The sequence below is a fragment of the Mizuhopecten yessoensis genome, unplaced genomic scaffold (assembly GCF_002113885.1).
Source record: "Mizuhopecten yessoensis strain PY_sf001 unplaced genomic scaffold, ASM211388v2 scaffold5737, whole genome shotgun sequence".
NCBI classification, from domain to species: domain Eukaryota; kingdom Metazoa; phylum Mollusca; class Bivalvia; order Pectinida; family Pectinidae; genus Mizuhopecten; species Mizuhopecten yessoensis.
Window position 1 is genome coordinate 98,194 of NW_018406198.1, and position 11,588 is coordinate 109,781.

The 11,588-nt window shown below is 37.9% G+C and overlaps 1 protein-coding gene across 1 annotated transcript in view; it reads right to left on the reverse strand.

The window, feature by feature from the left end:
• LOC110451024 (sodium-dependent glucose transporter 1B-like) overlaps nt 1-9,907 on the reverse strand; it is a 35,015-nt gene extending 25,108 nt beyond the window's left edge. The window contains exon 1 of the mRNA XM_021498857.1: nt 9,789-9,907. The gene's annotated coding sequence lies outside the window, so the exon portion shown is untranslated. The remainder of the gene's footprint in view (nt 1-9,788) is intronic.
• Between the last annotated feature and the right edge of the window lie 1,681 nt (nt 9,908-11,588).

Here is an 11,588-nt window from a genome sequence, read left to right on the forward strand (position 1 = left end):
GAAAATTAGAGAAAGGGGAAAAGGGAAAAGGGAAAAGAAACGAAGCAGTTTAATGAGTGTTATTGTTTAGTATATAACAATGGTTTCACTAATAATTTTGACTAAATATTGTCAATAAATCCTATATAACGTATATATTGGCGAAAACCAGGGTTTTATACTATATGCAATATCAAGTAATGTCCCATTTCTTCCATTTGTTAATGAACTTAAAATATAATTAATATTATCCACCCTTCTGCTGATACTATTTTGATAAAATATGCTGCTGATGAAGGTTTTCTTGTTTCTTGCAAACGGACTTATCGGGGAATCAGAAAAATATCCAAATTGTTATTATACATGACTTCAGACAGGGCAAGCTTGTTGGACCAAACTGAACATAAATAACCAAACACATGATTGAATTGAAATTGGCCGTTTACTTTGTATAAACGACAATTGAAAATATTTTCAAAACATAAACCAATATGGAACATGTACATAAAATAGTTTGGTCCTAGGTGGGGATAAAACCGCCACCTGGATAATAATTAACAGGTAAGTACAGCAATACCAGATGGAGGAATATGGGGAGGAGGCGGGTCAAAAATGATTGTACTTTAAACAACAAAACTGACCTTGACCATTGTCCATCTTTGTGGTTGTAGGCGGTGTCTGCAGCGGCTGTAGTAAGCTGATGCTGCGTAATCAGTTTATATAACCAGATCAATGCGCGTGACCTTTTCACCTTCTGACCCACAACCCCCTCCACTGTTTACAAACATTGCGTAGGGACTATTTATATACTGAACACATAACATCATGTGAATCAATCAATAACCGCATGTATAAAATTTATTAAAATTGTATTTTAATTGTTTAATACTGTTCCGATAATATTTCAGTCGTCCATTGAAAACAATGTGTTTCAAAAGCAATATATCAATATTGATTTTTAGTACATTTTTGAATTTTAGGACACTTCAAAAGCAATAAAATAATTCAGCTCACCTTTTTTCAACAAGAATTTAAAAACAATTCATTTAATTTCTATTATCTTACACATGTTTACTTTACGGTGTGTCTGGAGTCAGGAACTCACATTCTACCCGACATGTTTACTTTACTGTGTGTCTGGAGTCAAATTCTACCCGACATGTTTACTTTACGGTGTGCCTGGAGTCAGGGACTCACATTCTAACCGACATGTTTACTTTACGATAACCAGCACAGTCATACATAGCCATTAATAATTGTAGCCTGTGACAGTCTGAGGTAACAATGAGCAAGCCTCCAAATTTTAGATCTAATCAGTTCGTTCGACTGAAATATTTGCTATTTTAATGCAAGTTTTGACTTTTATATAATTCCAAAAACAATGGATGATTTTGATAAGTCAAGTGTCCTTCAATACTTTGGCGCCAATAAAGATATTCAATTATGACGTCATCCTGGTGTTCAAACTGACGCCAACATGGCTCAGTTCAAGGTTTGCAGTCACAAATCTAAGGTAATTCATGTCCTTTGTTTATCAAAAAACAGTATGATTAGAATATTTATCAAATACAATCTTAATGTATGTATTATTGTGAAATGTGTAATATTATTAAGGACGGAATTAATTCTATTTCTTCGCTTGTTGACCATAAACAGGGAAACCAACATGGCAGCATTTTTAAAATGATGTTAATAAGTTTTCAAAATCGTCCATTGGTCTTATGTAATTGTACTTGTACTCGTACTGTTTTGTACTACTCACAATATTTCACAGGGCATTATTCTAATCCTCGCCCAAGTCTTCTGTGGTCACAGGAATCGAATTATTGCAGTTTATTCCCCTACATTCCCCACAGGCAGCTGAGCACTCTAGTCCGTTTCTACGACAGGTGCACCGTTTTGTATCGCAGTTGAGCTTGCAGTTGCATTTAATCATTTTCATTTACTGTTCGGGTGCTTGTGCAATTGACGACTTGACTGGAAACAGTTTACCGTTTTGAATATACCTCCCCCATTCTGTAGGATCACGATTCTGTCCATTGTTTATCCATTGCTGACAGTGCAGATAAGTTCTCAAACTGTGGTATTTTGCCGCATCAGAGGTTGGAGAAGAAGAACTGTGAATGAAAGTTTTCCCTTGTTCCGTGAAATATGCATTTTCTTTACATTTTTTTAATCCAATGTTCTTCCCGATACCAAACAGTCTCGAGGTTGTGTCACAGCCGGTTATTGCATGAATAAAATGCAGCAGATTGCAAATGTCTTCTCCGAGAGATTTGATGGTTTTGCTAATATCCCGAATTTTTAGGTTTCTTCCTACTTGCTTATCGGACTTGAAAATTATAGGGTATTGATTCGGGTCCGTAGGATGGCAGAGAAGTACTAGCAAATCTGTATCTTCTCCAATTACTGCTGTTTTCTGCTCTTTTGAGAAGTTCACCGCTGACTGTGCAATCATGAGATCGGCATCATCGACAGCCTTCAGACATCTTATACCACTTTCAGACAACATTGATGACAACATATCCATGAACTTTTGTTTGTTGACAGGATTCCTCAAGAAAGCTTCCTTCTTGGATTTGGATAGCATATTTTCCGCAAAATTGACGTTGGGTGACACGATTCCTTTAGACCGACGCATGTGTGTAATGTCCTTTGTGACTGGGTGGTCTGGATAGCTGTCAAAAACTATGACAGAGTCATTATACCTGGCGTTGATATGTGTTACGTATACTTGACATATGTCTTTGAAAGTTGACTCAGATCGCCAGGGCATTCTTTGTAAAAGGGAGCCTCCATGCTGCACGTTTTCATCAAGGGTGGTGTCAGCTTCACAAGTGCCGAGAGACCATATTGCATCTGCGAGTGGTGACTTGCAACTCTTTCGTGGCAATCCGTTGTTGTCAAATAACGATGATGGGAAACTGGATAATTCATGCTTGAAAACATCCGCCGTGTTCTCAAACAGACCATTTGCGGCTGTTACATGTATAAGACGCTGGAACATCAATTGGGGATCCACATCAATATGATCATGATCAAATCCAGATTTCGAATTGGGTTTTGTTCCAACTGTGATTACTTTCAGTAACAGGTTGGTCCACCATCTTCCTGAAGATCTTCTGCCCAATTTCTAACGCTTTGTCTGCATTTGCTGTATCATCTGAAACCTCTCCAGTGACGATGTTCCGTAAAGAAAGATCTTCTGCAAATGGATTTCATGTTTTGAGGAAGTCAATGATAGTCTGGGTGTCCTTGAAATATCTCACCATCCGCCCTTTTGACGTTTCCTTGTGCTGATCATCTGATGTTTTGCGTTACTGAAGTGTACTCTGCATACGCCGGCATAGATAGCACCCATTGGGCTCTCTGGGCTTCATCCATTCCCCGTCCTCTAGTCAAACCCCCACAAGATTTTATGTTTTTCATCAGTACTTGTTCAAACGCAAGATCAGTAGAGAGACCAGCCCAATAACGGTCACTACGTCGTAAAACGTGATGACCATCCTGAAAGTGTTGATAAACGTCTGGGTCTTCCGATTCAAGATTGTGCATGTTGGAGAGGTAAATATACGCAGATTTTGTATACAGGTTGTCCAGATGCTGCGAAGTATGGTAACATTTCCTGAGTTGTCTGTAAATGTAAGTCCCAATTTCCGGGCCTTTCAGCCTTTAGAAATCGTTGAAGAACCGCCATCATTACACAGAAAGTGATCCACAGAGAAGATGTCCTTGACCTCTGAAGATGATCGTTCAAATCAGACAGTATGGTAGAGATCATTCGATTCAATTGATTCTCAGGGCAAGAACACTTTGGAGGAGTTCTGGATATTCTGTACACTCTTCGCTGAATTCACACTGTGCCTGAAACATCTGTTCTACAATTAGAGACTGTTAAGCCAAATCCACCAGCATAAATCCCCTCACAGCCCTGGCTACTGCTTTCCCGTTGAGCATATGACTGACGGCATTCGGAGCAAATATAGTTTCTTACGCATCCTGTAGCCCTGTTCCACTCATGATACGACCTATGCTTCCCAGAAAGCTAATCTCTGTGTGAAAACCTCCCAGACGTAGAACCACATGAGCTATATCACTTCCAGGAGGTTCGTTACAAACAATCTCCATTGCTTTCCAAAAACGGGGCTGGTCGAAGGTCAAGACTGGAGTTGTCCCATAACGTATAGCCTCTGAAGTGACAACGTGTATGGTTGAGTAGGCGCATGAGCTGTTTGTATGATCCATATCTATCATAGGAAGGAACACAATTGACGATTGTCCTGGATGATTGCCCTTGCTCACCATTTGCATGAATCGAGACCAGATTGGAGCAGGTGTTCTTAAAGGCCAAGCCACACTATGTAAGATGTCCATCATTGATTTTTCCCATGACACGCAATTCCTCAGCTGATACTTCCCGTCTTGGAACTTTGATGGAACCGGTTATTCCAGGAGTAACTCCAGCTATAATGCACATATCATAAAATGTATTTTTGCCATCAAGCGTTCTTGTATTATGGTCAACGTTGTCTGGTACATATTGCAGACATCCTTCATGATCAAAGCCAGTGATAGGACGGTCGATTCAAATTTCTGAACTTCTATATAGGAAGAACAAAATCCCAGTTTTGATAATGTATCTATCAGCAGTCGTGATGCAAAGTGATGGTGTAATTGCACACCAAGTCCGATTTGTAGGGCGAAATGCACTGCTTTAGGGCACTACTTTGTATAAATGCTTGGCCAATGGAAGCTACCACGTAGTTCAGAGTCTTTTGAAAATAGTGTCCTAAGCAGAAGTTGAAGAGATTCTGGAACAAAGTCGATATTTTTTAAGAAGACAAATCCTCAGTCGCCGTAGTAATCCTTAGATGCTTGCATTGCACGTATATCTTTTTTAAGAAGTTTTGCTGCTGTCATGATGATGAATTTTGTCTCCGATTCAGTGTTACTCTTTGTCTGATTCTCATAATAATCCTGGAGAATAGTCTGATTTTCTATTAATTTCCGATATCACAATCCGAGGTCCAAAATGTTCTTATAATTTATCCTTCATATGTGACACACTATATGCAATTTTTTCCCCACAATGTTCTGCCATTTTCTTTACCAGATCGATGATGGTAATTTGTTCATTGTCATGCTGAACCAAATACTCTGTTGCATATATAAAACTTTCTCTTTTTGCTGATGGTCTTCCAACTGGTGTCCTCTGTTTCTTTGTTTGTGGGGGAAATTCTTGGGGTACCTGTCTGAAGGTTCGGAAGTTAACACTACAACTTTGATGATACAACGCATCAGCAGCGTAAAGATCAGCTGCATATTCTATCCTTCCCTTCACCTCAGCAGCCCATTCATCATTGCGGTCTGTGCAAATATCCAAAATTGTGCAATCAAATTCTGAAGTTTGAACTGGAAGTACGTCAGGGCCTCTTTTGTTTCCAGACAATCTTGCAGATTGACCACAGAAAAGACAGTGTTGTTGAAAATCAAAAAGGGAACTCGAACGCAGACTGCTTCTTTATCCTGAGATTTCTTTTGGTTTAGGGGTATAGATTTTGGATTAACATATGACTTGCGACAATCTTGGTGTACTTGTTGACCTGGGATAGTAAGTATGGAGTCGCCACGTACCTTGCGCTGGCTTCGTTGATACCTATACTACCTTTTTGTCGTAAGGTCACAGCTATATCCCGTCCGTTCTCGAGAGATTGATGACACATGACACATTCGTCCATATTTACTGGTATAGCCGTAATTCTAAAAGAAGAAAAACATCTTACAGCATCGTGCCAAAAAAGAGTAAAGTTGTTTAAATTCCTATACATTTCAAGTAATTACATCTGCATTTGCTGAATTTTCCTGGTTCCGTTTTTCACCAATTTCCCAGACAAAAAAAGTTACAAGCCGGTTAAAAGGGTTAATTTTGTGACTTTAATCAGTAAAACTAATGCACTCAAGACGAGAAATGTCAATATCGGGTGTTTTAGAAATAGGTAACTTGTTTCGATATCAATATTGTCAAGATTGGCTGTAAAACGTAATGAATTTAATAAATTGCAAATTACGTACGCATTAACGCAAATGAGTATAAATCATGTCACTCGTGGGCTCCCATACATTTTTCATTTTAGCAAGGAGGGACCAAGGTTTTTATTGATTTTCCACTTTTCGATGTAATTTTTCACATAATTATGTTTCTTATAATTGAAACAATGTTGGATGAATTTATAAAAGACAGGAATATGGTTATCAGTCGTGTTTAACACACATGTTCTCTGCGGGTGCGGCCGTAGTTACATAGCAGACGACGCTACACAATTTATGGTTGATGGGCATGTTAAACGTATATTGGAAGCCAACTGCTATTATTTTCATCATTATAAATTGCATTTTTAAAAAAAAGTGCATTTGTCAACTTACAATTAAATAATACGGCTCCGTTATCGTTGTTTTGTTTCTGAATATTATCCAAGGCACTAAGAGGATGACTACGAATGATCTCCCTTTGCGAGCTCTTCTTGATGTACGGCGGCCCGTAGGTGCGATATTCCGTCTTTTCGCATTGCAGAGTTATCTTCTCTTGTGAGCAGGTATTGATTGTTACGTCATTTGTTTGTGAGAGTAACGTCATCAATTTTTGAGAAAACGACGTAAATTTCTCACACAAACCAATGACGTAACAATCAATACCTGTTCACAAGAGAAGATAACTATGCAATATGCAAAGACGGAATTTTCCTCGTTGGTTTTCATCTCTTTTGATGCGGGAACTAACCATTTTCCCGAAGGTTGATTTTGGTAGATTTTTTAATACAAACTCAAATACAATCAATTAAAAGGAAACAGTCGTAAAATATTCTGTTGCGATTTTCTTGAGATTAAATTACAGAATGACCAGACTATTAGCTGGAAAGGACGCTTTATTAAATGCTGTATATTATTAATATAAAATAAAACCCTTATCAGGTGTGCAAGCTGTGACCGTCAGGTGAGGTTTGACGTGCCTCAGTAGCTGTTTTACATATGTGCATATTTTGTGCGTGCTATCTACATTAGGCCAATACTTACATATACCTGTACTTTGACGATTAAAGAGGAACGACACCCAACTTCAAAGCTAGCGCATTTACAACTATTCTACTGCCCGATTATTTTGGTTTACATCACAGGATCACACAAAAGTATCATTGACACGGTGTCGCGTACAGAGCGGGAGATTTTGTTACGACATATCCCCAGGGTGTAAAGATGACACGTGTATCGAGAGTGAAGCCCTGGGATTTCGAAGATTGGTCTAATCCAAGAATACGCTGAACTTCTGATTTATATAATAGTTCCCGTCTTCAGGCTGACGGATATGCAACATGACTGTTAAACGTTACTGCATCGTACTGTACCAAACTTTCTCCAGAGACTCCAGAAGTGCTAAACACTTTAGACGTCGTTGAAGAAGCTGACAGCTGACCTATATAGCATCGTAGATGTGTGGGTTATCGTGCAGAGGTTTTCTAAGCGCACGTCTCTCGTTTAGGGACATTACCTCTCTCTCCAGTACTACTGGACCCGGAGGAACATGACAGAATGACAAAGACTTGTAATTAAGTAGCTCATCAACTGGGAGTTGGCACTTTTCAGTGGCGGGATAATACCATACGACAGTGACAGTTTATACGGTCCGTGTTGCCTTGAACAGGTATATGCGGTATCATTTAAACATCCAGAAAATACTCTTATTTGAATGTAGAATTCTAAAAGATTTAAAAGTCTGTCACCATCGTCCGACTTCCGGTTTTGCCACTTGATAGTACTAATTTTGGACTGCCAATGACTCTTGTTACTTATAAGATTGCCTTGGTCTGAATTCGTTTGAAACATCACTTTTATACACATTGGCCATAAATGTCGGTTTACCCCAATACTGTATGCTATAAATACATAATACAGTGTATAACAGACTAATGTCGGTCTACCCCAATACTGTATTGTATAAATACAAAATACAGTGTATAACAGACTAATTTCGGTCGACCCCAATACTGTATTGTATAAATACATAATACAGTGTAAAACAGACTAATGTTGGTCTACCCCAATACTGTTTTGTATAAAAACATAATACAGTGTACATCAGACTAATGTCGGTCTACCCCAATACTGTATTCTATAAATACATAATACAGTGTATAACAGAATAATGTCGGTCTACCCCAATACTGTATTGTATAAATACATAATACAGTGTATAACAGGCTAATGTCGGTCTACCCCAATACTGTATTGTATAAACACATAATACAGTGTATAACAGGCTAATGTCGGTCTACCCCACTACGTATAACAGGCTAATGTCGGTCTACCCCAATACTGTATTGTATAAATACAAAATAAAGTGTATAACAGACTAATTTCGGTCGACCACAATACTGTATTCTATAAATACATAATACAGTGTATTACAGAATAATGCCGGTCTACCCCAATAATGTATTCTATAAATACATAATACAGTGTATAACATAATAATGCCGGTCTACCCCAATATTGTATTCTATAAATACATAATACAGTGTATAACAGGCTAATGTCGGTCTACCACAATAATGTATTCTATAAATACATAATACAGTGTATAACAGACTAATGTCGGTCTACCTCAATACTGTATTCTATAAATACATAATACAGTGTATGACAGACTAATTTCGGTCGACCCCAATACTGTATTGTATAAATACATAATACAGTGTAAAACAGGCTAATGTCGGTCTACCCCACTACTGTATTCTATAAATACATAATACAGTGTATAACAGGCTAATGTCGGTCTACCCCACTACTGTATTCTATAAATACATAATACAGTGTATGACAGACTAATGTCGGTCTACCCCAATACTGTATTCTGTAATGGACTCTTACAGTTTGGGAGATTTAAGGGCACCTCTTTCTTTTCAAATTAATTGGCGAATAGTGTGGCTTAATTTTTCTCCTAAATTCACCTTAAACTAAGTGGTATCTTAATGACGGTTAAGTGAGAAGCTTCTTGTTTGATGAAGTTAAATGGGTTATTTAGTCAAATGACAACCTGAAGTTGAGCCGATACTGAAAGTATATATCTTCTAACTAAAGTTTACGTAGTTAATAATGACACGACCCGAAGCCAACGTCCAGTGTGGTCAGATTTATCTTATGGGAAAGCCGGTGATAAAAATAGCTACGACCGAAATAGCGCAATATCCGGGTCTTTCAGTGAGCAGTAAACATGTACAGTACCACGCTGTCGACCGACAACGACAGTGTCAGCTATTCTTGAATTTGCACAATATATCGCATGCTAGAATTATAAATATCATAATACATAACTCGTATCAGATATTTCTGTTCACATTTGGAATTGAATAAAAACGAACATGTTCAATTAGACGCACTGAGAGGGTGCCACAGGGAGAATAAGTGCGATATCAATAGGTTGAAACGTAAAATAGATCATTCATTTATAACGATGTTTGAGATGCTGTTGGAATATGATTTCGATTCAGAATAAATGCTTGTACTTGTATTCCAGAGAGGCTAGGTGAATAAAGCGACAACTTACCTTCTCTCCTCGGCTGGAAAGACATTTTACCGACAGCTGCTGCTAATTTAGCAATTACTGATTACAAACGCCAAGAAAAGATTGTCTCTTGCCAATTGCTCGACTTGAATGGTTCATAAGGAGTATAAAACTATAGAATCATGAAGAATTTCGTGACAAGGTTATAAAAAAGCTTACTTCACTAAATTGTCACTTTAAATACTCAACTTACACACTTTTAACATCGACTGGTGTTCGTTGTCTAATCTCGTTGTAGCCTCGTTGTGGTTTTTGATACGTCCTTACTCCTTGTCGTCGTTGTCGTCGATTTTGTTGGTGTTTTGATTAGAGAGTTTGTCTGTTCTGCTCTCAGTTGGGATGCATTCAAAGACCGAGGAGTTCCGAGTGACGTAATTTGACTATAGAGTATTTATTTACAACAGCTGTGGAGCAGGTGAATCGCAGTCAGATGAAGGTCGACAGATGTATTTTGTTACACGAGTAGTTACGTACAGTGTGTATACTATAGTCGGTTAGCTCTCATATTGTACTTTGAACAAGAGGCACACGGGCCTTCACGGTCACCTTAGTACTTCAGTATTTATTTTTGTTGTTGAAATATGAAGTGGAGATAAGGATGTCAATCATCCCTACATATTTGAGCAAAAAATAGTTAAGTATAATGTTAATTTAAGTTTGTCGGGACTATGAGCCGATCATTCCTGCCAAGATTCAGTTAAATCCGTTCAGAATAACTTGACTTTAAGCTTGAAAAAGTTTTTCAAAATGGCGGCCATATTGGAAATCTGATCGACCCGAAAATTAACAACACTTTGTCAGGACCTTGAGTGAATCATTCATACCAGGTTTCAGTTAAATCGGCTCAGTAGAACTTGACTTTAAGTTTGAAATAGTTTTTCAAAATAGCGGCCGTGACGGCCATATTGGATTTCTGATCGACTCAAAAAAAAAAATGCTTTGTCAGGACTATGAGCCGATCATTCCTGCAAAGTCTAAGTGAAATCGAACAAATAGAACTTGACTTTAGGTTTGAACTAGTTTTTAAAAATGGTGGCCGCCACGGCCATATTGGATTTCTGATCGACCCGAAAAATAACAACACTTGTTCAGGGAGATGTCAGTAATATTCCCATAAAGTATCAATGAAATCCCTTCAACAGTATTTCAGCTGAAGTTGAAATATAAAATGTTAACGGACGACGTTGACGAGTTTGAGCTCAGGTGACCTAAAAACTCACAATTGTAACGCACTCGCATTTGACAAATCGCCCTTCAGATATGTGAGCTGATAGACAGTCACTATGACAATGTTGAAACTGTGCAAGATAATTTATGCAGTCATACATGGATAAGCATCAGATCTGCAGTTGATTGTTACGTCATTTGTTTGTGAGAGTAACGTCATCAATTTTTGAGAAAACGACGTAATTTTCTCACACAAACCAATGACGTAACAATCAATATCTGTTTATGCAGTCATTAACTGACACTTTTTCACCTCGATAGCATCTGATGTTAACATGTTGTTCGTACCATTCGGTACTTACATCCTAATAATGGCGACAGATCCATACCATTAGTGTATTAACACCTCTCGTGTTCCATACATCAGCATATCTAACGTTATCTCAAGCATGTAATCTACAACTAAACGGCTATTTGTCACTAGATTGGCAATACTATCAGATGTTTATCCATGATATTTCACTCGGAACGAAAATTACAATTATGTAGGTACGGGAATTGTGAGATGTTCGTACTTCAACTCAAACCTAAGATGTTCGTACTTTAACTGAAACCTAACAATAAGATGTTTGTACTTTCAGTGAAACCTAACAATCAGATGTTCGTACTTTCAGTGAAACCTAACAATCAGATGTTTGTACTTTTAATGAAATGTTCGTAATTTCAGTGAAACCCAACAATAAGATGTTCGTACGTTTAATGTAACCTAACAATAAGATGTTCGTATCTTCAGTGAAACTTATCAATAAGATGTCCGTACTTTAAC